Raw genomic sequence first — 27,486 nt, forward strand, 5'->3', positions numbered from 1 at the left:
AGATGGCTATAATAGATCAGGTTCAGTTATACAAGTTCTGATGCCATATGTTTTAGATACATTTCCTCATGCAAAGGCACGGGTCGGCATGGAGAAGTGGTGAGTTGCTCATAGCAACTAATTTGCTTTGAAAGAACTTTAATTAAGTACACTCTAAAACGTGATAAGTAAAAGCTAATTAGTTGCAACTTTCCCACTGGTCCACGTATCAAGTCTTTTCACTGCCTGATACATCTGACCCTAAACTCATTATTGTCCTTTAGTGAATTGGCTCCTAAGCTTACACTTTTATTTCATTTTTACTCATTTGAATCTATATCACTGTAAACATGGCAAACACAAATTATATTCAGAGCAATGTATTTGCTAATCATTTTTGCTAATTTGCGCCCTGTGGTATTTGGACGATGTTCCTGCAAATATCTGTGATGTGAGCTTATCTGATGTATGTAATTCTTCCATTCTTCCCTTGGCTTGATTTTGTCTTTATGTACTCACTAGCTGAATACCCGTACTTCGCTATGGAATTTCAAGTATTTCTGTGCGTGTAACTTTAATTTTGAAAGACTTCCTGGTACACTACACTTTTAGTCTTTCCTTCAGGCTGGAGAATGGCCAGGCTGTCAGAGGAGCTGACTCTGGAACAGGCATCATACAACTGGCCATGGGAGAGGCAGTCACTCCACAGATCCACACCAGCCACATTCACACCCTGCCCCTGAGCCTTGTTAATGGTCATGGCACAGCAGACCTTTACCGGGAACTGCAGCCATTTGAACTGGAAATGGTAGTCTGATGGGATCAGAGAAATTCTCGGAATGAATACAGTTTCGGGTGGATGCGAAAGAATCACCTAACAATCCTCCAATTTAAAATGAAACAAAAATCAACAGATTTTCGGTAAAAGAATCATTAAAAAATGATTGCTTTTAAACCTAGATTAACATGCTGCTAAAAATATATACACCTACTTACTGTAGGCACTTAATTTGGTAATGTTTGTATGCAAAAAAACCAAATCTAAATCTTATCTGGGGAGATAATGAAGAATTTATATAAAAAAAATACATTTCACCCCTTTGGGGGTGAATTTTTGAAAAACCCCTTCTCAGTGGGTGTCTATGTCACAAAACACAGGTACTGTCCAGATTTCAAGTGCCTAGTCCTCATGGTTCCAGAGATTTCATGATGAGTCAGTGAGTGAGTGAGTCAGTCAGTCAGTCAGTGGTATTTGGCTTTTATATATGTAGATAAAGCATGCCCCTGCCATTTGCCAAATGAATCAATTTGAAACTGGTCAAAAAAGAATGTTTAACTGTCAATAAAGGTAAAACACTCTCAGATGTGAAGATCATTTAATTCAAGCTTGTTTGTTTCTTGTGTCTGTATCCTTTAACAGTGTGATAATAACATAAGGGAAATAGAGTAGTTCAGCTTCTGCAAGTGTAATTCTTATATTTATTAAATTCAAAACATTTAAGCTATGCAAAGGATAAGGTTTACTGTGATACTACAGGACATATGAAAAGAGAATTAAATGTGTAGGAATTATAAAAGTAGTCAAGAAAAATTATACAAAGAGTGACCCTAAGAGGGGTATTTAAAAGAGAGATCATAGGTGACCTCATAGCCATCATTGTATGTGTAGAGCTTGTGGTCATTGGGATTGTAGGACATGCTCTGAATCTTCTCCATCATCTTATCAAATGGGATGCTCACATAACTTTCCTTACTAGTGTTGGTGTCATACATATAAAATATCACTTCTTGCCTAGTATTGAGCGATCGAGTGGCATACATGACTCCACAAACCATGAATGCATTAGTAAGGCCAAGCTTGTACATTGAGGTGGTCCATGTTTTTATCAACTCAAGAGAGGATTCATTCAGTTTTCCAATGATTACGTTTCCTGCATCACTTTCTGTTGAGTAAATGACCCAAACTCCATATTCATCCCCGGCCATGTCTATATCTTGGTACTGGGAGGATGAATAGGACAATTTGTTGTTGTAAACTGCATTAGGGAGGGTCTTGCGATCTATCTTGTTAGTGGTCATGTTGAGCTTACAGATATCCCTACTCAGGTAGCAGTTATAGTATAAGGAATTGTTATACAGTATCATCCCACCACCATTACCATTTCCAGAGACTGATCTGTCTTTGGCATTCTTGTACAACACAAGGTCATTATAGGTAGGATATATCCGTACATTACTGAAGTAAGATGAGCTTTCAAGGGGGGCTACCCAATACAGTTCTTCAGCAGACCCAAAAAATGAGTCCTTTCCCCATCCACCAGCAGTGGAGCCAAATCCTCTCCAGTTGAGTTGGACCACCAGGGGTTTGCTAATATTCATAATTCCAGCATGTTCACACGTACCTGAGAAGAAGTGTTAGAGAATATTAGTAGTAGATACATTTGCCTACAATATACAGTAATGTACTCTCCTGAAACCTCCTTTATTATAAATTGTACTTTCAGCTTCTGGCAGTATGTGTTTTATTTATTTTTCTTATTTTAGCTAAATCATTGAAATAAGTTTACTTGTCTGTACATTCAAACTAAAGAAACTGACAACCAATTTAAAACAAATTGAATGGTATACCCAAAAATATGATTTTAATATACTTACCGGTAAATCCTTTTCTCGTAGTCCATAAGGGATATTGGGGACAGAATTAGTACGATGGGGTATAGACGGGTCCAAAGGAGCAAGTGCACTTTAAATTTCTTCCACTGGGTGTGCTGGCTCCTCCCCTCTATGCCTCCTCCTACAGCTCAGTTATAGGTAAAACAGTACCCAAAGGAGAATGACATACTTGAGAGAAGGAACATAACAACAACAGGGGTGGTGAGATTTAAACACCAGCACACCAAAACATAACTTAGCCTGCAAGGTCTGGCAACATTAACAGAATCTTACCCAGCAAAGTCTGGCAACATTACAGCAATAGCTGGACAGGAACATGTAACAAAGAACCTGCAGAAAGTCACCGCACAGAGGCGGGCGCCCAATATCCCTTATGGGCTACGAGAAAAGGATTTACCGGTAGGTATATTAAAATCCTATTTTCTCTAGCATCACTAAGGGATACTGGGGACAGAATTAGTATGATGGGGATGTCCCAAAGCTTCCAGAATAGGCAGGAATGTGCGGAGACAACTGCAGCACCGCCTGCCTAAACTGGGTATCCTTTTTGGTCAGGGTATCAAATTTGTAGAACTTCACAAAGGTGTTCGTCCCTGACCAGGTAGCAGCGCAGCATAGTTGCAGGACCGAGACTCCACGGGCAGCTGCCCAGGAAGAACCCACCGATATAGTGTAGTGGGCCTTCAGAGACTGTGGAACCGGTAAGGCTGCCGACGCATAGGCTTGTTGGATAGTAAGCGTAATCCAACAAGCGATGGATTGCTTTGAAGCGGGGCAACCCTTTTTACACGCATCATAGAGCATGAACAAGGAATCCGTCTTTCTGATCCGAGTCGTCCTCTTGACATAGATTTTCAAGGCTCGTACAGCATTCAAAGCAGTAGTAGCAGTGTCAGAACTGGACGGAATCACAATAGGTTGATTCAAGTGAAACGCAGAGACCACCTTCTGCAGGAACTGTAGTACCAAGTATGGACTTTTGCACGCCAAGGCCCCCAATTCTGAGACACGCCTAGCAGAAGCCAGGGCCAGTAACATCACCGTTTTCCATGTGAGGTACTTATCTTCTACCATCGTCAGAGGTTCAAACCAGGAGGACTGTAGAAAGCGTAACATTACATCCAGATACCAAGGTGCCGTAGGCGGCATGAAAGGAGGTTGCAGTGTAGCACCCCTTGCAAGAAAGTCTGAACTTCCATCAAGAGAACCAACTTCTTCTGAAAGAAGATGGAAAGAGCTGAAGTCTGGACCTCAATGGATCCCAGACGCAAGCCTTTATCCACTCCAGCCTGCAGGAAATGGAGGAACCTTCCCAAGTGGAATTCTGCAGATGGATATTTGCGTTCCTCGCACCACGAGACATATATCTGCCAGAGATGATGATAGTGTTTTGAAGTCGCAGGTTTTCTGGCTTGCACCATAGTGGCAATGACCTTTTTGGAAAGCCCTTTGTGAGCTAGGATGTTCCGCTCAACTTCCATGCCGTCAAACGAAGCCGCCGTAAGTCCTGGTAGACGAACGGTCCTTGTTGAAGAAGATCCCTTCTTAGTGGTAGAGGCCAAGGGTCTGCTACAGACAAGTCCAAGAGAGCCATGTACTATGCTCTTCGGGGCCAACACGGGGCAATCAAGATTGCTTCCACTCTTTTATGTCTGATCCGCTTGAGCACCCATGGAATCAGAGGAATCGGAGGAAACAGGTAGACCAGCCGGTAAGGCCAAGGCGAAGTCAGCGCATCCACTGCGCTCGTCTGAGGGTCGCTAGTTCGTGAGCAATATCAGCAAAGCTTCTTGTTGAGACAAGAGGCCATAAAGTTGATCTGTGGACAACCCCACCTGTCGACGATCAGCTGGAACACCTAAGGGTGTAGTCCACACTCCCCCGGGTGGGGGTCGTGACGACTTAGGGAGTCCGCCTCCCAGATGTCCATTCCCGGAATAAAGATTGCGGACAGCGCTTTTGCATTTCTTTCCGCCCAGATGAGTATTCTTGACATTTCTCGCATGCAGGCCCTGCTTTTTGTCCCTCCTTGTCGATTGGTGTACGCCACTGCCGTGGAGTTGTCCAACTGCACCTGGATCACCCGATCCCGTAGTAGTAGTAGAGGAGATGCCTGAAGCAGAGCATTGTAGATAGCCCGAAGTTCCAGAATGTTGATCGAAAGTAGGGCCTCTTGGACAGACCACCTGCCCTGGAACTGCGCCCTTGGGTGACAGCTCCCCATCCTCTTAGACTCGCATCCTTTCGTGAGGAGTATCCAATCCTGAATCCTGAAGTTTCGGCCTTCCAGGAGGTTGGAGGACTGTAGCCACCACAGGAGTGAAATCCTGACTCGGGGTGACAGCTGAATCATCCAGTGCATCTAAAGATGGGAACTGGACCACTTGTGCAGGATGTCCAATTGGAAGGGTCTGGCATGGAACCTTACTGTATCACCTCGTAGGAGGCCACCATCTTTCCCAATAATTTTATGCAAAGATGAACAGAGACTCGAGCAGGTCTGAGCACCACGCAAACTATTTCCTGGAGCGTTCGTGCTTTTTCCTCTGGGAGGAACACTTTCTGTACTACAGTAACCAATAGCATTCCCAGAAACAGGAGTCGTTGAGATGGTTCCAGATGGGACTTCTGTAGATTGAGGATCTACCCATGGTGAGACAGAAGTTGGATAGTGCGATCTATAGGGAGTAATAAAAGCTCCCTAGAGCTCGCTTTTATCAGGAGATCGTCCAGCTATGGAATCACATTGACCCCCTGGACCCTGAGTGGAAACATAATTTCTGCCATCACCTTCGTGAACACCCTCGGTGCTGTAGACAGGCCGAAGGGTAACACTTTAAATTGGTAGTGATCGTTCAGCAGAGCAAACCTCAGATAGGCCTGATGAGGAGGCCAAATTGGGATATGTAGGTAAACGTCCTTGATATCCAGGGACACTAGGAATTCCTGTTGTTCCAGGCCTGCGATCACCACCCTTAAGGATTCCATCTTGAATTTGAACACCTTTAGGTGAGGATTCAAGGACTTCAGATTCAGAATGGGTCTCACAGACCCGTCTGGTTTTGGTACTACAAACAGACTGGAGTAGTAACCCCGTCCTTGTTGCAGGAGTGGTACTCGAACAATGACCTGGGACTGGACCAACTTGTGTATGGTCAGTAGTAGCATACCATGCATACTTTCCAAAACTGGTAAGCCTGATTTGAAAAATCATTGGGGAGGAGTACCGTCGAACTCCAGCTTGTAGCACTGAGAGATAAGGTCCCTTACCCAAGCATTTTGGCAAGAACCGTCCCAGATGTGGCTGAAATGACGTAACTGAGCTCCCACCACGAGATCCCCTCGTCATGCTGAATTTTTTGCGGAAGCAGAACTGGTGTTCTGATCCTGAGACCCAGCAACTGCTGGCTTTCTAGGTTTTCCTCTGGAGCCTCTAGCTGTGTTGGAGGCCCCTCTGGCTCTAATTTGAAATCTGGAGGAACGAAAGGACTGTCGAGCAGGTGGGGCCCCCGAAGGGAGAAACATGGAATTCCCAGCCGTAGCTTTGGAAATCCATGCGTCCAAGTCACCACCAAAGAGCCATTCACCTGTGAAGGGGAGATATTCCACATTACGTTTGGCGTCCGCATCAGCGATCCACTGACGTAACCATATGGCTCTGCGCGCAGACACAGCCATAGCCGTGGTTCTAGCATTAATAGTGCCAATCTCTTTAAGGGAGTCACAGAGGACTCTTGCCGTGTCCTGAATGTGAGTCAGGAAAGCAACAGTATCATATCACCCGAGAAACCTTCCTTTATTTGACTAGCCCAGGAATGAATTGCATGTGTCATCCAGCAACCTGCAATGACCGGCCTTTGTGCAACACCTGCAGCAACGTAAATAGATTTTAGAGTGGTCTCTATTTTCCTATCCGCCAGGTCCTTTACAATAAGGGAGCCCAGAGCAGGGAGCACTGCCTTTTTAGAAAGGCAAGCGACTGAGACATCTACTGCTGGAGATTCTTCCCAGAATTTTCGGCCTTCAGGGGCAAAGGGGAAAGTATTCAAAAACCTTTTTGACACTTGATATTATTTATCTGGATTCTTCCAGGCTAGTTTAAATAAGTCATCCAGTTCCGTGGAATCAGGGAATGTGACTTTTGGTTCCTCTTGAGGGAGGAAAAATGACTGCTGATTAGTTGCATCCCCTAGGGGAAGCTTTAACATGTCCCTAATAGCCAATATGAGGGGTACGATACCCTGAATCGGGGTGGGATCTCCACTTTTGGGGTCCACTTCATCCCCAGCATCCTGTATATCATCATCAGTATCATATATGAGTGCAGGTAGAGCACGTTTTTGTGCGCCTGAAGCAGACAGGGAGGGACGCTTAGCAGTAAGGCTAGCAACTGCTTGTTGCAGTTCTTGAGTCTTCTTGGCATTTGCAGTGAGCTGAGATGACATATCCGACATCATAGTTTTGATAGCCCCCAGCCAGGAGGGCTCTGGATTCTCCCCCACATTGTTATCAGCATGCTGAGATGTCTGACTACACTGCCCACATGATATTGAGCTGGATGTATTAGGAGAGAACCTGGCATAACATAAAATGCATGACTTCTGTTTTACCATTGTGATCAGAAAACAGGTACTGGTGACCGGCTGCACTAAACACTCTTTCGGAGTACACAGTAGAGGGGGAGCAACTTAGGTAAAATAAAGCCAGTTTGTGTAAGGGCCTCCAAATTGCCTCTTTTTCCTGCCAGGTTACGTACGGACTGTCTGACGTGCCTACTAGGATGCTGTCACTCATATAATCCTCCAAATGCCGAAAGTGGTGACAGAATCATATGCAGTGACAGTAGACGACATGTCAGTAATCGTTGGCAGGTCCTTCAGTCCGGACCAGATGTCAGCACTCGCTCCAGACTGCCCTGCATCACCACCTGCGGGTGGGCTCGGAATTCTTAGCATTTCCCCGCAGCCCCAGTTGCGGGAGAATGTGAAGGAGGAGCTGTTGACAGGTCACGTTCCGCTTGACTTGACAATTTTCTCACCAGCAGGTCTTTGAACCTCTGCAGACTTGTGTCTGCCGGAAAGAGAGATACAACGTAGGCTTTAAACCTATGATCGAGCACGGAGGCCAAAATGTAGTGCTCTGATTTCAACAGATTGACCCCCCGTGAATCCTAGTTAAGCGAATTAAGGGCTCCATCCACAAGTCCCACATGCCTAGCGGAATCGCTCCGTTTTAGTTCCTCCTTCAATCTCTCCAGCTGCTTCTGCAAAAGCCTGATGAGGGGAATGAAATGACTCAGGCTGGCAGTGTCTGAACTGACTTCACGTGTGGCAAGTTCAAAGGGTTGCAGAACCTTGCACAACGTTGAAATCATTCTCCACTGCGCTTGAGTCAGGTGCATTCCCCCTCCTTTGCCTATATCGTAGGCAGATGTACAGGCTTGAATGGCCTTTTGCTGCTCCTCCATCCTCTGAAGTATATAGAGGGTTGAATTCCACCTCGTTACCACCTCTTGCTTCAGATGATGGCGGGGCAGGTTCAGGAGTGTTTGCTGGTGCTCCAGTCTTCGGCACGCGGTCGCTGAATGCCGAAAGTGGCCTGCAATTCTTCGGGCCACCGACAGCATCTCTTGCATGCCCCTGTCATTTTTTAAATAATTCTGCACCACCAAATTTAATGTATGTGCAAAACATGGGACGTGCTGGAATTTGCCCACATTTAATGCACGCACAATATTGCTGGCATTGTCCGATGTCACAAATCCCCAGGAGAGTCCAATTGGGGTAAGCCATTCTGCGATGATGTTCCTCAGTTTCCGTAAGAGGTTGTCAGCTGTGTGCCTCTTATGGAAAGTGGTGATACAAATCGTAGCCTGCCTAGGAACGAGTTGGCGTTTGCGAGATGCTGCTACTGGTGCCGCCGCTGCTGTTCTTGCTGCGGGAGGCAATACATCTACCCAGTGGGCTGTCACAGTCATATAGTCATGAGTCTGCCCTGCTCCACTTGTCCACATGTCCGTGGTTAAGTGGACATTGAGTACAACTGCATTTTTTAGGACACTGGTGAGTCTTTTTCTGACGTCTGTGTAAATTCTCGGTATCGCATGCCTAGAGAAGTGGAACCTAGATGGTATTTGGTACCGGGGACACACTACCTCAAGAAATTCTCTAATTGCCTGTGAAATAACGGCGGATACCGGACGCACGTCTAACACCAACACAGCTGCCAAGGCCTGAGTTATCCGCTTTGCAACAGGATGACTGCTGTGTTATTTCATCTTCCTTGCAAAGGACTCTTGGACAGTCAATTGCTTACTGGAAGTAGTACAAGTGGTCTTCCGACTTCCTCTCTGGGAAGATGATCGACTCCCAGCAGCAACAACAGCAGAGCCAGGAGCAGTAGGCGTTACACTCAAGGATCCATCGGAGGAATCCCAGGCAGGAGAGGACTCATCAGACTTGCCAGTGACATGGCCTGCAGGACTATTGGCTTTCCTGTCTAAGGAGGAAATTGACACTGAGGGAGTTGGTGGTGTGGTTTGCAGGAGCTTGGGTACAAGAGGAAGGGATTTAGTTGTCAGTGGATTGCTTCCGCTGTCACCCAAAGTTTTTGAACTTGTCAATGACTTCTGATGAATGCGCTCCAGGTGACGCATAAGGGAGGATGTTCCTAGGTGGTTAACGTCCTTACCCCTACTTATTACAGCTTGACAAAGGCAACACACGGCTTGACACCAGTTGTCCGCATTTCTGTTAAAATAATTCCACACCGAAGAGGTAATTTTTTTTGTAATTTGACCAGGCATGCCAATGGCCATATTCAACCCACGGACAACAGGTGACTCCCTGGGTGCCTGACTTAAACAAACCACCTCACCATCAGAATCCTCATTGTCAATTTCCTCCTCAGCGCCAGCAACACCAATATCCTCATCCTGGTGTACTTCAACAGTGACATCTTCAATTTGACTATCAGGAACTCGACTGTGGGTGCTCCTTCCAGCACTTGCAGGCGGCGTGCAAATGGTGGAAGGCGCCACCTCTTCCAGTCCAGTGTTGGGAAGGTCAGGCATCGCAACCGACACAATTGGACTCTCCTTGGGGATTTGTGATTTAGAAGAATGCACAGTTCTTTGCTGTGCTTTTGCCAGCTTAAGTCTTTTAATTTTTCTAGCGGGAGGATGAGTGCTTCCATCCTCATGTGAAGCTGAACCACTAGCCATGAACATAGGCCAGGGCCTCAGCCGTTCCTTGCCACTCCGTGACGTAAATGGCATATTGGCAAGTTTACGCTTCTCCTCAGACGCTTTTAATTTAGATTTTTGGGTCATTTTACTGAACTTTAGTTTTTTGGATTTTACATGCTCTCTACTATAACATTGGGCGGATCTTGAGCTTTCCCTATTTTACCCTCCACATTTTTGTTCTCCATTTTTTAATGTGTGGAATTACATGCCAGTAATATATCAATAGCAATGGCCTACTGTACTGTCTGTACTACTACTGCTGGTCACCAAAATGCTGCACTGTCCTACTATATACTGCTCACAATAATGCAGCACAGATATGGATAGTGACACAGAGCTGCAAGATACAGCAATGGCCTACTGTACTGTACTATATGTATACTGCTGGTCACCAAAATGCTGCACTATCCTACTATATACTGCTCACTATAATGCAGCACAGATATGGATAGTATACTTGACACAGCTGCAACATACAGCAATGGCCTGCTGTACTGTACTATATGTATACTGCTGGTCACCAAAATGCTGCACTGTTCTACTATATACTGCTCACAATAATGCAGCACAGATATGGATAGCATACTTGACACAGAGCTGCAAGATACAGCAATGGCCTACTGTACTGTACTGTACTATATGTATACTGCTGGTCACCAAAATGCTGCTCTGTCCTACTATATACTGCTCACAATAATGCAGCACAGATATGGATAGTATACTTGACACAGAGCTGCAAGATACAGCAATGGCCTACTGTACTGTACTACTATAATTATATACTGGTGGTCCCCAGTCCCCACAATGCAGCACACTGAGCACAGATATTTGCAGCACACTGAGCACAGATATGGAGCGTTCTCAGGCAGAGAACGTAGATATTTTCAGCACACTGAGCACAGATATTTGCAGCACACGGAGCACAGATATTTGCAGCACACTGAGCACAGATTACGGAGCTTTTCAGGGAGAGAACGCAGCCATGTCCTCTCCGTTCAATCTCCAAAGCATGAGTGAAAATGGCGGCTCTTTATATAGAATACGAATCTTGCAAGAATCCGACAGCAGGATGATGACGTTCGGGCACGTTCGGGTTAACCGAGCAAGGCGGGAAGATGTGAGGCTGCCTCGGACCCGTGTAATATAGGTGAAGTTCGGGGGGGTTCGGATCTCTGAGAACCGAACCCGCTCATCTCCAGCTATAATGTGAATTTTGGCTCATTCAGTGTGCTACAATGTGAATTTTGGCTCATTCAGTGTGCTACAATGTGAATTTTGGCTCATTCAGTGTGCTACAATGTGAATGTCGGCTCATTCAGTGTGCTACAATGTGAATGTTGGCTCATTCAGTGTGCTACAATGTGAATTTCGACTAATTCAGTGTGCTGCAATGTGAATTTCGGCTCATTCAGTGTGCTACAATGTGAATTTCGGCTCATTCAGTGTGTGCTACAATGTGAATTTCGGCTCATACAGTGTGCTATAATGTGAATTTCGGCTCATTCAGTGTGGCTACAATGTGAATTTCGGCTCATTCAGTGTGCTATAAGGTGAATGTCGGCTCATTCAGTGTGCTACAATGTGAATTTCGGCTCATTCAGTGTGCTACAAGGTGAATTTCGGCTCATTCAGTGTGCTACAATGTGAATTTCGGCTCATTCAGTGTGCTACAATGTGAATTTCGGCTCATTCAGTGTGCTACAAGGTGAATTTTGGCTCATTCAGTGTGCTACAATGTGAATTTCGGCTCATTCAGTGTGCTACAGTGTGAATTTCGGCTCATTCAGTGTGCTACAATATGAATTTTGGCTCGTTCAGTGTGCTACAATGTGAATTTCGGCTCATTCAGTGTGCTACAGTGTGAATTTCGGCTCATTCAGTGTGCTACAATGTGAATTTCGGCTCATTCAGTGTGCTACAATGTGAATTTTGGCTCGTTCAGTGTGCTACAATGTGAATTTCGGCTCATTCAGTGTGCTACAATGTGAATATCGGCTCATTCAGTGTGCTACAAGGTGAATTTCGGCTCATACCGGGTGCTATAAAGTGAAAGGGGCCCCAGTACTAGTCAGTATAAGGGGTTCTACTACACGGGGCACGCCCCATTTTAGGTGACCATGCCCCCTTTTTGGGTGACCACGCCCCCTTCGCATAATTACATCCTTGACTTTTGCATACCCCCACTTCAAAATGTCCACTTCGACCACTGTATATATATATATATATATATATATATATATTACAAGCCTGACTACTGTATGTGGGAGGAGACAGAAAAGAGAGGTCTCCAGCGCACCCAACGTACTGCCCCAGTGAGGCTGTCAGCGTTTTATACAAGTGTTTTATACAAGAGTAAACACAGTGAGATTACTGATAAAATCCCCAAGGGGATTATTGTGCACAATGATAGCGGCTATCGTCAGGGGTGTATCTACCTATTGGCCAGGATGGCACTCGCCATGGGCGCCAGGCAAGGAGGGGGCGCCGCCTGGCTGTGCCACCCGTGGCCAAAGGATAGAAAAGCAGTACTGTCAGACTGTACCTGGTGAGAGTCTGTTACTGCTGGAGCGGCGCTGGTGTCCGGCAGCACCGCACTTGTAATCAGACTCAAAATAAGCTACAGAAAAGGTAAAGACATTCAGCGCTAAGAACTAATTGAATGTATATTAGAAAATTTATTAAGAACATACATCATCAATTTCATACATAATTAATATATACTGTTGCAACAGGTATTTAAAAAATATTGAAAATATGTGGTAAAAGAACCCACAATAAAAATATAGGGCCAAAAAACAACACTGCTAATTAGTGTAAATATCTTGAAATGCTGGGTGTATTTCGAAGTATATAATGAGAAGCCTTATCCTAGGGAAAATGGTTTTGTTGTACGGTGTTACCAGTTCAATTTAGTGAGTCCTCCAGTCGGTTAGCACTCCGTAGAAAAGGAGATCCTCTCACTTGTTTGGATATGTCCCGTGCTGGTACTGATGGGGAATTGGACCGTAGCAAGGTCCTGATGTAATTATCTTCCCAGAAATTGTCCTTTAAGGATCACCGTTCCCAGTTTTCGGATAGCAGGCAAATCATATAGTATAAAGGCCCCAGTCTTATCACCAACGCGTTTCACTGCTAGCGCAGCTTTTTCAAGGAAAAAGCTGCGCTAGCAGTGAAACGCGTTGGTGATAAGACTGGGACCTTTATACTTCAAGGAAAAAGCTGCACTAGCAGTGAAACGCGTTGGTGATAAGACTGGGACCTTTATACTATATGATTTGCCTGCTATCCGAAAACTGGGAACGGCGATCCTTAAAGGACAATTTCTGGGAAGATAATTACATCAGGACCTTGCTACGGTCTAATTCCCCCATCAGTACCAGCACGGGACATATCCAAACAAGTGAGAGGATCTCCTTTTCTACGGAGTGCTAACCGACTGGAGGACTCACTAAATTGAACTGGTAACACCGTACAACAAAACCATTTTCCCTAGGATAAGGCTTCTCATTATATACTTCGAAATACACCCAGCATTTCAAGATATTTACACTAATTAGCAGTGTTGTTTTTTGGCCCTATATTTTTATTGTGGGTTCTTTTACCACATATTTTCAATATTTTTTAAATACCTGTTGCAACAGTATATATTAATTATGTATGAAATTGATGATGTATGTTCTTAATAAATTTTCTAATATACATTCAATTAGTTCTTAGCGCTGAATGTCTTTACCTTTTCTGTTCCATTTAAGGGTCTAACTAGCCCTTTTTATTCAGCAGCTTGAGGATCTATAACACCTGTCAGCGCCAATCTACCTAGGTAGTTTTTTCCGCACATTCAAAATAAGCTACAGCTCCCAGCAGCCCGTGTTGCTGGGAGCTCCCGGCAGCAAGGGCTGCTGGGAACTGTAGTTTATTGTGAGTCTGATTACAAGTGCGGTGCTGCTGGACACTAGTCTGATCACTAGTGCAGTGCGGTATGCGGTGCTGACGGACACCGGCACCGCGCCGGCAGTAACAGTCTCTCACCAGGTACACAGCAATTGTTATACAGCACAGTTCTATAGATCAATTTGTTGTTGAAGATAATAAAAAAGTGCCAGTGTTTGGGAGAAGGGACTGTAGTACCTGGAAAACTACACGATTTTCATGCATGTTAGATGTAAGTAAGTAGTAAGTAAGCGAAAACTTTAAATTGTTGAGTGTAATAAAGAAAATACAAATCTTAACCTATTTCAAGGCCATGTTCAAGGAAATGTATATCAGTTAATTGTATAATTGATCATTTTTATCTTGGAAGTGATGGCACCCTGATGTTTCTTCTAACAGGAAGCACTTCTACCATCCAACTAATAGTGTTTGGTTAATGGCTGGGTCCATTTGAGGCTCATCTCACAGCAGCTCATTAGCATTTCATTTAGGATGCAGTCAAGATGCCGGCGTTTGGCATCCCGGCGGTCGGAAAGCTGACGCCAGCATCCCGAAACTGCTCGGAATGCTGATGCTGGCATCCCAACATAGATAGCGATGCAGAATGCCAAAATCCGGATCGAGTTGGTGCTAAAGTCTCCACTGGCAAGCCACGTGGTAGGGTTAGGCTGCGAGGACGGGAGGGCTAGGGTTAGGCTGCAGGGAGGGAGATTAGGAAGGGTGGGTTAGGGTTAGGCACCACTGAAGAGGCTTTTGGGGGGGGAAGGGGCTGGTTAAGGTCAGGCTGTGGGAAAGGTGGGTTAGGGGGGAGGGATGGTGTAACGTGAATACGAGACACTACTGTGCGGTGTAATGTGAATAAGGGACATTACTGTGTGGCATAATTTGAATTGGAAGTACTATTGTGTCCACGCCTTTCTCCCACAAGTACGTGCCCCATTTCCAATACTTTCACCTTATTCCAAATGTGTGTGTGTGTGGGGGGGGCGCCAGCCACTTACTTTGCCAGGGGCACTCGGACCCCTAGATACATCCCTGGCTATCGTTTTCAAATTCCAAAAGTGTTATCTTTGTGAGACTGAGTTTACTGTACTTCTTCCTCGGCCTCCCCATTGCTTTAAAAAGCAGCCTCCCCCACCACTAATCCCACCCCCTGTGAGACTTGTGATTTCACGGACTGGGTGCACTCTCGTAATTTGGAAAGTCACACTTGTATTGTATTTTTGTGTAAAAAGGTGCTCTTACAGTTTTTTTCAATTTTTTTTTCAGCAATAATTTTTATTGAGAGAAAAACAGTTTTTATGGGTTACAGAAAAGAACAAAGGGGGGACATCAGAGTACAATGGGATGGGGGAGGGGGGGGGGTGCATGGGGGTTAGAAACATATCCAGATAAAGGTGTATTCACAATATTAAGAGCAAGGGAAACACTTGTATCAAGGGAATCAATTGAGGAACAATAGGCAGTATAGACAGTTGGTGCAAAGTCCTGGAAATCTGTTATTTGATATCATGCAGAAAAATACACAACACAGCAATTCAAATATATATTTTACTTCAAAGAAAGCGAACTAGCAGCATAATAAAGTCAATGGAAAGGGCAGAAAAGAAAGTACCAAAGTCCAATATGCTTAAAATGCCATCTAATTAACCAGCTGTTTGAGTACTCAATGAGGGGGTCTCATTTAGACTAAATTGGAGTGGGTCACTTTGTGATGTATTTAGGAAGTATTGTGATCCCTCGCCTTCGGTCACAAATATGTGCCACGGGGACCAACGTTCTAATGGAGAGGAAGCAGTGCATGAGTAAGGGATAAATTTGGTTTCCATAAGGAAATAGTAATTTGTTTTATAGATAACTTTCAGAATCGTTCGGGATAGAGGCTGTTTCCACATCTGTGCAAGGGTGGCTCGGTCAGCTATTAAGATATGGCCTAAGACGTACCCGCTGGCAGGGGGATAGTAGGGGTAACAATATGAAGCAGCGCCAAAGTTGGATCTGGAGAAATATTTATATCTAATACTTTGTTAATTAAGGCAAAAACTTCGGACCAATAGCAAGAGATCACTGAACAAGACCAAAATACATGAAATATATGACTAACATTACCACATAGTCTCCAGCATTTGTTGCTACATGAGGGCCAAAATGTGTGTAACCAGTCCGGGGTCTGATATAGTCTGTTAATCAGTTTTAAATGCATTTCAGTGTGGTTTAGACACCGAGACATGGAGTATGAGAACAGGAAGACCTTTTGCCATTCGATCGGAGACAGCGTTCTACCGATGTCCCCTTCCCATTTTAGCTGGGCATTAGACTTGGAAAGGGAAGCAGGAGTTATTAATACTTAATACCAGAAAGAAATATTGCCTTTAGAGTTGAATAGGTAAGGTCGGGTAAGGAGCTTTGTGAGGTTATGTCCGGTGAGAGTAAGGCAGGGGGAAAAGATTTCCACCAATGTGAAATTTGTAGGTAATGGAAGAGTTTCCGAAGCAAGCAAGGAGAATTTCTGTTGCAGAGATGAGAAGGGTAGAAGGGAAAGACCATCTAATACGTCTCCCAATAATGCTACACCCAGGGTTCTCCATTTGGCGAGGTTCAGGTAGGGGGATCAGTTTCGTAAGTGCGGTGATGGAAAGCTGCATTATAGTGCAGGCAGAAAATGACATAGTGGCAGATAATTTATCCCAGACTTTCAAAGAGGCCTGTGTGGAGGGAAGCAGGGTGGGAAGGTGAGGTCGGAATGATTTAGGAATACGAATCAAGTCTGCAAGAGGGAAAGAATGAGCAAAGGATTGCTCAAGCTCTACCCAACCCATCTGTGAGTCAGAATTTAAATAATTCTGAAGGGAAGCTAAGAGACATGCTTCCTGGTATAAGTAGACATCAGGTAGGTTCAGTCCCCCTAGTGCCCTCGGCAATACCATTTTAGAGTGGGTTAATGTAGGAGGCTTCGAGGACCAAACATATTTTGTTAGAATGGAGGAACAGGTCTGAAGGGCCTTTTTTGGAAAGATATACGGAATCGTGCGGAACAAATACACAAATACACTAATTTGGGCAAAAGGGACATTGTAAATGCAGCCATACGACCTAGCCAAGAGACATCATATGACAGCCAGGAGCCTGAGAGGGCCTCTAGCGTCATTATGAGAGCGGAGAGATTGGAGGTGAAGACTGCGGAAGTAGTAGTGGGAATGTTGATGCCTAGATATTTTATCATGTCTTTCTGCCAATTATATGGGTAAGAGGATTGAAAAGAGAACAGGAAGTGGGTTAGATTAATAGGCAGGGCATCTGTTTTTGTGGTGTTAAGTTTATAGTAAGAGGCTGAACTATATGCATCTAGAAGAGAATGAAGAGAAGGGAGAGCGATAGTAGTTTCAGAAACAAAACGGAAGACATCGTCAAGAGAAGACCTTGGTCTTTAGAGAGAGAATCAATCAAATTAAAGACCCTACATGCAGGGCCGGTGCTAGGGTGTTTGGCGCCACCCTGCAAACTATAAATTTGCGCCCTCCCATATCCCACAAAGGGTCAGTGCGCACCAAAGCCGGGAAGGGACATGGCCACACAATAGTACCCCCATTTAAAATTACGCCACACAGTACCACAATTCAACTTATACGTTATGCGCCACCCGTAGTAGTAGCGACCTTATACATAATGCCCCCCCAGTAGTAGTAGCATCCTTATACATAATGTCCCCCAGTAGTAGTAGCATCCTTATACATAATGCCCCCCAGTAGTAGTAGCATCCTTATGCATAATGCCCCCCAGTAGTAGTAGCGTCCTTATACGTAGTGCACCCCCCCGTAGTAGAAGCGTCCTTATACGTAATCCCCCCAGTATTAGTAGCGTCCTTATACGTAGTGCACCCCCAGTAGTAGACGCGTCCTTATACATAATGTCTCCCTAGTAGTAGTAGTGTCCTTATACGTAATGCCCCCCCAATAGTAGTAGCATCCTTACATGCAATGCCCCCCCAGTAGTAGCATCGTTATATGTAATGACCCCCAGTAGTAGCGTCCTTACATGTAATGCCCCACCCAGTAGTGGCGTCCATAATGCGCGTGCACACAGACACACCTCACACACACACACACACACACACACACACACCCATCATACACACACATATATATACACACCCACCATACACACACACACACACACACACGCACGCACACACACACACACACACACACACACCATATACACTCCCACCATACACACACACATACATTTTTCTCTCACTCTCCACTTACCTAAGTCTGGCTGGTTGCCACTGTAATTTACTCTCCAGTCTCCCTCTGTACAGCATCCTGGTCCGTGTAGCTCTGCCCCTTTCATCCAGTGTAGCCCCGTCCCCTTTCGTCCCGTGTAGCTCCGCCCCTTCTGACTGACCTGTGTAGCTTCGCCCCCTCCTCTGATCCATACGGCGCTGTCAGGTGAGGTGAGGGCAGGAGGTTTTGCATGCTGCCGGCACCGCTGCCAGTGCCTGTCATACACTCAGTGACAGGCACAGCAGCTGGCAGCAGCAGTAGGGGGGACAGGAAGGCGCAGCAGCAGGGAAGGGATGCAGAGCAGGGACAGCGCCTCTCCATCACAACGCCTCCCTGCACTGCATCCCTTCACTGAGCGGGTAGCGCCGGGCCTGCCTACGTGAATTGTCTGAAGATTGTCTCCCACGGAACAAAGCCGGTTTGGTCTGGGTGTATCAGTATTGGAAGAAATGTATTACTACGGGCAGCTATTAAGTTGGCATATAATTTGATGTCACAATTGAGCAGCGCAATAGGGCAATAGTTGTGACAGTAGGCCGGGTCTTTCCCAAGGTTAGGGATGGTTACGATACGTGCTTGCAACAGCTCATTAGGAAGGGTACCTTAAGTGGAGATCTCGTTAAAAAGGTCAGTCAAATAGGGAGACATTAGGTCACGGAATGTGACATAAAAATCAGTGATAAATCCGTCTGGGCCCGGTGCCTTGCCATGGGGAAGTGACTTAATAGCCGTAAGAATTTCTGTGGAGGACCATGGAGAATTACTCCCGGGTAAGAGTGGGTAAAGTTATTTTGTCTAAGAAAGAAGAAATAGAAGATGAAGTAGGCTGGGGGCTGGTGGAGTCAGATATTAAGTTGTAGAGTTTAGAGTAGTATTGTACAAAATGATTTGTCATTTCTTTAGGATTTAAGATTTTTTCCTTAGAGGGAGAATAAATATATTTAATTCTATGTCTAGCTTGTTGGGCTCGAAGCTTACCGGCCAACATTCTACCCGATCTGTTACCTAGTAGGTAAAACTTTTACAGCATTCTATTTTAAGCCGCTTGTGTGCGGGCTAGGAGTAGTTTCTGGAGTTGGCTGCGAACATTAGAAAGTTCTTTGTTAAGAGCTCTGGAGGGATTGGCCATATTTTCTGATTCTAGGTCTTTCAGTTTAATCTCTGAATTCGATTGTAATTGGACGGCCTGTTTCTTAAGAGTGGCTCCAGCTTGAATGGCGGCCCCATGCGTAACTGCTTTGAAAGCACATCAGTGGTTTATAGTGGACATATTTGAGGGGAATTAACAGCCATACAGGAATCTATTGAGTCGAAAATATTTTTTTTGTACAGGGAGCTCTTCAGGAGGTGGGGATAGAGACACCACAGTCGGGAAGAAGTCTGGGTAGTATTGAGGTTCCAATGCCATATAATCGGGGCATGGTCGGACTAGGTAATTGGCAAGATATCAATGTCTTTAGTTTTCTGGAGAGACCATTTGTCACATAGGATCAGATCGATCCTGGAGTAGGAGTTGTGAACTGGGGAGTAAAATGTATATTCTCGACCTGATGGGTTGTGGGTTCTCCAGATATCGCATAGGTCAAATTCAGCTAGCAAATTATGGAAGGCTAGGGAGGGGCCTGTCAAAGAAGAAGGGAATTTTATGAGAAGGGAGATGGGATTTGTCTATCTTGGGGTCTAGATTATAGTCACCCAACACAACCAGGGAGCCTTTAAAAGATTAAAGGCGGATTAAAGGCGGATTAAGAGGAATAATTTGCGAAGAAATGATACTTGGTTAGAGTTGGGAGCATAAAGACACACTAAGGTAGTCAGTTTGTCGTCTAGGAGGCCTGTAATGATCAGGTAGCGGCCACTTTTGTCCACGGTTTGGGAGTGAAGAACAAAGGAAACATTTTTACTAAATAATATAGCAACTCCATTATATTTAAACGGGCCATTCACATGATATCCTACAGGTAAATTGCTATTTTTGAAGAGAGGAGGGTTAATGGAGGAGAAATGAGTTTCCTGTAGTGCAACAACGTCTGCCTTTTGTTTATGGAAAAAAAGAGAGGGCTAGTCTACGTTTATTGGGGAAATTTAATCCCTTAACATTGAGAGAAAGAAGATTCTGCACTGGAAATATAGGTCAGAAGTGATTTGTAAAAATCTTTCTGTTATAAAGTAACAGCAACCTATTATGGGGACTGTAGACACTGTTGTGACGCTATGGGTAGAAATTGCAAGCGGGGAAAAGGGAATAAAAAAGCTAGTATTGGGTTTATGCTACAGGCCGCCTGGTATTAATTTATCTGATGAGGAATTGTTACTGAAGCAAATTGAAAGAGCAGCAGGAGTAGGAGACAGAGATAAACTGGAAAAACGATTCATGTGATACTGCTAGGGGCAATATGTTTTTAAACACACTAAATGATAACTTCTTAGTTCAACTAATCGAGGAATTTACCAGGTACAATGCAATCTTAGACCTGGTATTAACAAACAATGGGGAATTGGTATCAAGTATTATGGTAGGGGAGCTCATAGGAAACAGCGACTACAATATGGTCACATTCAATATAAGTTTTCATAAACAGTCCTATACTGGCTCAACTAGGACTCTAAACTTTAGCAAAGTCAACTTTGATATGACGAGGGAAGCTTTAAGAAATATTGAATGGGATATTTTGGCCCTCATTCCGAGTTGTTCGCTCGCTAGCTGCTTTTAGCAGCATTGCACACGCTAGGCCGCCCCCCTCTGGGAGTGTATCTTAGCTTAGCAGAATAGCGAACTAAAGATTAGCAGAACTGCTACTAAATAATTCTTTGCAGTTTCTGAGTAGCTCCAGACCTACTCATAGATTACGATCAGCTCAGTCTGTTTAGTTCCTGATTTGACGTCACAAACACGCCCTGCATTCGGCCAGCCACTCCCCCGTTTCTCTAGACTCTCCCGCGTTTTTCCCTGACACGCCTGCATTTTTTAGCACACTCCCGGAAAACGCTCAGTTACCACCCAGAAATGCCCCTTTCCTGTCATTCACCGATCAGCAGTGCGACTGAAAAGCGCCGCAGAATCCACAGCAAATCTACTAAGTTTTTAGTTAAATAACTAAGCGCATGCGCCCTGCGTGCCTTGCGAATGCGCATTTTGCAACAAATCGCAGCATAGCGAAAATCGGCAACGAGCGAACAACTCGGAATGACCCCCTTTGTTTCTATGAAATGGGATGTATTAAAATCACTGCTAGCTAAAAATACTCTCAAATTTATTCCTACGAGCCGCAAAAAAAGGAGTAAAAATCACAAACCGATGTGGCTTAACAAAAAAAAAAATGGAACTTATGGGCAAGAAAAGGCGTGCATTTAAAAAATACAATTCTGACGGGAATACGGAGTCATTTCAGCACTATAAGGACTGTAAGAAAATATGCAAAAAAGAAATAAGAGCGGCTAAAGTAGAAACTGAAAAACTAGTAGCAAAGGAGAGCAAAGCGAATCCCCAAAATTCTTTAAATACATCAATAAAAAGAGATTAAAGAAGGAGAGTATAGGCCCTTTAAAAGACAAGTTGGGAGTCTTAATCAAAAATGATAATGACATAGCGGACAAACTAAATTAGTTTTTTTCAACGGTATTTACAAAAGAGGACCAAATTCAGGGACTAGCACACAATCTCAATAATGATAATATCCCACTGTTAAGTACTTATTTAAGTGAGGAGGTAGTCTGTGACCGATTAAAACATTTAAAGATTAATAAGTCACCGGGTCCCGATGGAATTCACCCAAGGGTTCTAATGGAGCTTCACTCTGAACTTGCCTATATTCAAAAAGGGAAGTAAAGCTGACTCTGGTAATTATAGACCAGTTGGTCTTAAATTAATAGTGGGGAAAGTATTGGAAGGTATTCTAAGGGATAGTATTCAGAAGTTCATTGAAGCCAATAAGGTCATTAAAAGGAATCAACATGGATTTGTGAAGGACAGGTCATGTCAAACCAACTTACTTGGCTTTTATGAAACAGTAAGTGCGAACCTTGATCAGGGTAAGGTGGTAGATGTAATTTTTATAGACTTTGCCAAAGCTTTCGACACAGTACCACACATGTGGCTTATCTATAAGCTACAAGAAATAGGGCTAGGGAGCACAATATGCACTTGGGTTAAAAATTGGTTAGATAATAGGGAGCAGCGCGTTGTGGTTAATGGATCATTTTCAATTTGGGCTGAAGTGCTAAGTGGTGTGCCACAAGGCACTGTACTAGGACCACTATTATTCAACATTTTCATTAGAGACCTAACAGAAGTTCTAGAGAGCATGGTGTCAATTTTTGCAGACGATACCAAATTGTGTAAGGCTATAAATATGGATGAGGATGCTGAGTCTCTTCAGAACGACTTAGGTAAATTAGAAGCATGGGCAGCAAAATGGAGAATGCACTTCAATACAGACAAGTGTAAGGTAATGCACTGTGGTAGCAAGAACAAAAATAACACCTACATATTAAATGGGGTAAAATTAGGGGATTCTGTACTTGAAAATGGCTTAGGTGTTCTCATAGATAGCAAACTAAGCAGCAGAACCCAAAGTAGGATTGCAGCAAAGAAGGCTAATAAGATATTAGCATGCATAAAACAGGGAATTGATGCAAAGGATCAGAGTGTTATACTTCCATTATACAAATCACTAGTGAGGCCACATCTTGAATACTGTGTACAATTTTGGGCACCATACTACAAAAAGGATATCCTGGAGCTATAAAAGTTTCAGAGGTGGGCTACCAAACTAATTAAGGGCATGGAGACACTGGATTACGAGGAAAGGCTTGCAAGGCTAGGCATTTTTACATTGGAAAAGAGGAGACTAAGAGGGGACATGATCAACATTTACAAATATATAAGGAGACAATACACAGAGCTTGCACGGGACCTGTTTTTTATAAGATCAGCACAGAGGACTCGTGGACACTCGCTTAGGCTAGAGGAGAGGAGATTCTACACAATGCGGCGTAAAGGCTTTTTCACGGTAAGGACAATATGTGTTTTGAATTCCCTGCCTAAGGGATTTGTAATGTCGGACTCAGTCAACATCTTTAAGAATGGGTTAGATAAATTCCTAATGGATAAGGATATACAGGGTTATGGTGCGTAGTCGCGCACTATAGTTACTATAAAAGATGGATAAAACGCAACAGCTGACATCAGCATCAGACAAAATTATAGACCAAAATAATCCTGCATAGGAGACCACAAATAGGTTGAACTCGATGGACAAATAGTTTTTTTTCAACCTTAGATACTATGTTACTATGTATTATGATGAGATTACCTTGCTGGACAGTAGGATAGTGTATATCTGGAATAGAGGTAGGATCGGACTGGCCCACAAGGGTACAGGGGAAACCACCGGTGGGCCCCAATGCCTGGGAGGCCCCAACCTCTCCTCAAGGATCAGATTTTGCACTTGAATTACACATTGGCCCTCATTCCGAGTTGATCGGTCGCAAGGTGAATTTAGCAGAGTTGCTCACGCTAAGCCGCCGCCTACTGGGAGTGAATCTTAGCATCTTAAAATTGCGACCGATGTATTCGCAATATTGCGCTCACAAACTACTTAGCAGTTTTAGAGTAGCTCCAGACTTACTCTGCCTGTGCGATCAGTTCAGTGCTTGTCGTTCCTGGTTTGACGTCACAAACACACCCAGCGTTCGCCCAGACACTCCCCCGTTTCTCCGGCCACTCCTGTGTTTTTTCCGGAAACGGTAGCGTTTTCAGCCACACGCCCATAAAACGCTGTGTTTCCGCCCAGTAACACCCATTTCCTGTCAATCACATTACGATCGCCGGAGCGAGGAAAAAGCCGTGAGTAAAAATACTATCTTCATAGCAAAGATACTTGGCGCAGTCGCAGTGCGAATATTGCGCATGCGCACTATGCGGAATTTCACTGCGATGCGATGAAAAATACCGAGCGAACGACTCGGAATGAGGGCCATTATTCATATGTTACATTATATTGCACAGGACTATGGTGTACTTTCTACAGTGCATTGCTGTTATTAATCTGGTACTTTATCCTGCATGCACTAGCAGTATTTACTTTATATATTTATCAAGGGGCCCAGACCATGCACTACTGGTTAGCCAAGCCTCTAAGCATGGGCCACTACCACCGCATTTCCCCAGTGGGCCCTTCTTGCCCCAGTCCGACACTGAATAGAGGAGAGAGGGGAACATAGGGATTGCTGGTAGCGTAACATTAGTCGGAGGGAAGCCAAAAAGGTCTGGTATATTGGACCTACATGACTACTGCAGGGGAGAGGGAGAACAGGAAAACTTGCACTAGTACAAAAGGAGTCAGGAGTAACAAGGCGGGGTGTACACCGCCACTCTAACATAACATCAATAAAAATGAACATGTAAAATATAGTGCGTTAGCATAAGAGCATACAAGGAAAGGAGCTGATATACAGCCTATGTATAGTACACATTAAACATAATAACTCCCACATAGGCAGCCATTAATAACAAAATATAGAAGCAAGTGAGAGAGTAAACCTAATGCAAATAGACCATAAAAAACATTCAACATTCAAAATTTAAACAATACTTATCAAGTATTTCCCTTGCCGGTGGAGGGGAAAAAAGGTCTAGAACATCGGAGGACCAAGGTATAGATGCAAGAACCCGGGGTCATTCCCAGGTTCTTCAAGTGTTAGACCATTCCTGATGGACAGCCGAGGTTTGGACTGGTTCGGGAGTTTTTTTAACTGAGATATTCCAGTCCATCAGCAATTTAACCCCTGCGTCAAGGGAGGAGATAGTGTAGGTGGGGTCCTTGTAGGAAATTAGGAATTTGACTGGGAATCCCCATCGATATGGGATATCGTGGGATCTAAGAGCTATAGTTATAGGAGCAAAGGCACGCCTCTTGGTGATGGTAGCCGCAGAGAAATCCTGGAATATTTGTAGACCTCCTAGCACATCAGAGTTCTTGGATTCCCTTGCCGCTCTCAAGAGACGTTCTTTAATTCACGGCTTCTTGGACCGCGATCCAGCCACGGAGCTCACCGCCGGGCAGCAGCAAAAATCCAGCCTCCGGCTTCCGGGTCGGAGGTAGGCCGCGGCGCAGAAAGGCTATTCCTGGTGCACCCAGCTCACGGGGCGAATGCTGTGGGCTTCCCACCGCCATGGGTAGTGATTTGAGCAGTGTAGGGGTGTCCAAGGACCAGGGTTTATTGCACTTTAGGGGTCCAGTGGATGGAGCTCCCCTAGTGCACGTCTGCTCTGCTCTGCCGCCAGGCCACGCCCCCAGTTTTTTTTTCTAATTTTGACTGTATATCTGTGTGCATGTCTGAGCATGTCTGAGTCTGTATACAAAGTATGACAGAACTTGTTTTGGGAAAATTTGAAAAAAACTGTGGATGCTAATTTTGACACAGATACAGAATACAAGTGTGTCCTTTGTAGGAATCTAACCCTAGCTCACAGGCATGGAAACCATCGGCGATACCACTATGCCAACAGAGCTATGTAGAGATGTGACTGACACTTGCAGTGATATAGTGATGTTGTTCATTGTACTTTTTCTTATTATAGTGCTGTGTGTCCCAACTCTATCGCTGACTGCAATGTTTTTTTTTTTACTTTTAGAGAGCTGTGTAGAACTGTGCTTTTCTTTGTGTGCATTGGAGACGCTGAGCAACTCTTTTTCTGTGTTCAAATTTCTATTTAATGTAGGGATCATCTTATACAGCACACCAGGGGAACTTTCAGTTGCTACTGGGTGCCTGCTGTTCCAGTGATTTCATACTCCGCCTTGCAGTATTAATGTATTAAAACAGAACTACAGGTTGAGTATCCCATATCCAAATATTCCGAAATACGGAATATTCCGAAATACGGACTTTTTTGAGTGAGAGTGAGATAGTGAAACCTTTGTTTTTTGATGGCTCAATGTACACAAACTTTGTTTAATACACAAAGTTATTAATAATATTGTATTAAATGACCTTCAGGCTGTGTATATAAGGTGTATATGAAACATAAATGAATTGTGTGAATGTAGACACACTTTGTTTAATGCACAAAGTTATAAAAAATAATGGCTAAAATTACCTTCAGGCTGTGTGTATAAGGTGTATATGTAACATAAATGCATTCTGTGCTTAGATTTAGGTCCCATCACCATGATATCTCATTATGGTATGCAATTATTCCAAAATACGGAAAAATCCTATATCCAAAATACCTCTGGTCCCAAGCATTTTGGATAAGGGATACTCAACCTGTACTATATTTAATGTGCACTGGCCTTCTTGTCAGGGCTTGCTACATTGTTCAGTATTCTGTGGTGCCGTATCCATCCACTGCTATTCAGCACTGTACTGTACTTTGCATTAGTGGAACAATCGCCACACAGTGGTTAAACTGTGTATTGCATGCTGTGGATCCTCTTGTGCCTTATCACGCCTTACTTTGCCTACCTGTGCTATTTGTATGGCGCGACTAGGACACCTGTATGGCGCAGCAGCAGCAACGATGAGCATGGCTAAGTAGATTTCATCCCAGTGACAAAGAATAGAGCTTGCATTACAGTATATTCCAGACTAGCAGACAACGGACTGTTTAGCATAAACTAATCAACAAGGAAAAGAGCTGTGCATTATTCATTATTAGACCCCAGGTAATGTGTTCTGTAAGGATTATATGAAACCAGGTGATGGTTTCTGTATTGTACACTAAACACCAAGCACATAGCTGTAAAATATATTCTATACTAGCGACCAGGTAATGGCCACCGTGTTGTATGTTGGCAACCAGTTTGATCTGTATTTCTCTAACGTCCTTGAGGATGCTGGGATTCCGTAAGGACCATGGGGAATAGACGGGCTCCGCAGGAGATAGGGCACTTTAAGAAAGCTTTGGATTCAGGGTGTGCACTGGCTCCTCCCTCTATGACCCTCCTCCAGACCTCAGTTTTACACTGTGCCCAGAGCAAGATGGGTGCACTGCAGAGAGCTCTCCAGAGTTCTCTGCCTGAAAGCATTTTTGTTTGGATTTTTTCTTTCTACTTTTACTACTTATTCACAGGGAGCACTGCTGGCAACAGGCTCCCTGCATCGAGGGACTGAGGAGAGAGGAGCAGACCTTCTTGTCAAAGATAGGCTCTGCTTCCTCGGCTACTGGACACCATTAGCTCCAGAGGGGGTGAACGCAGGTCCTTACTGGGCGTCCACCCCCGGAGCCGCGCCGCCGTTCTCCTCACAGAGCCAGAAGTACAGAAGACAGAAGTCGTCAGGCGGCAGAAGCCTTCAGCTTTACTGAGGTAACGCACAGCACTGCAACTGTGCGTCATTGCTCCCATACACCTCACACACTCCGGT

General features: G+C 44.4%; 1 pseudogene; it reads right to left on the bottom strand.

Moving 5' to 3' along the window:
* Positions 1–1,587: 1,587 nt before the first annotated feature.
* LOC134949894 (olfactomedin-4-like) overlaps positions 1,588–27,486 on the bottom strand; it is a 95,393-nt pseudogene continuing 69,494 nt past the window's right edge.

Source organism: Pseudophryne corroboree, chromosome 8 (genome assembly GCF_028390025.1).
Source record: "Pseudophryne corroboree isolate aPseCor3 chromosome 8, aPseCor3.hap2, whole genome shotgun sequence".
In the NCBI taxonomy this organism is placed as follows: domain Eukaryota; kingdom Metazoa; phylum Chordata; class Amphibia; order Anura; family Myobatrachidae; genus Pseudophryne; species Pseudophryne corroboree.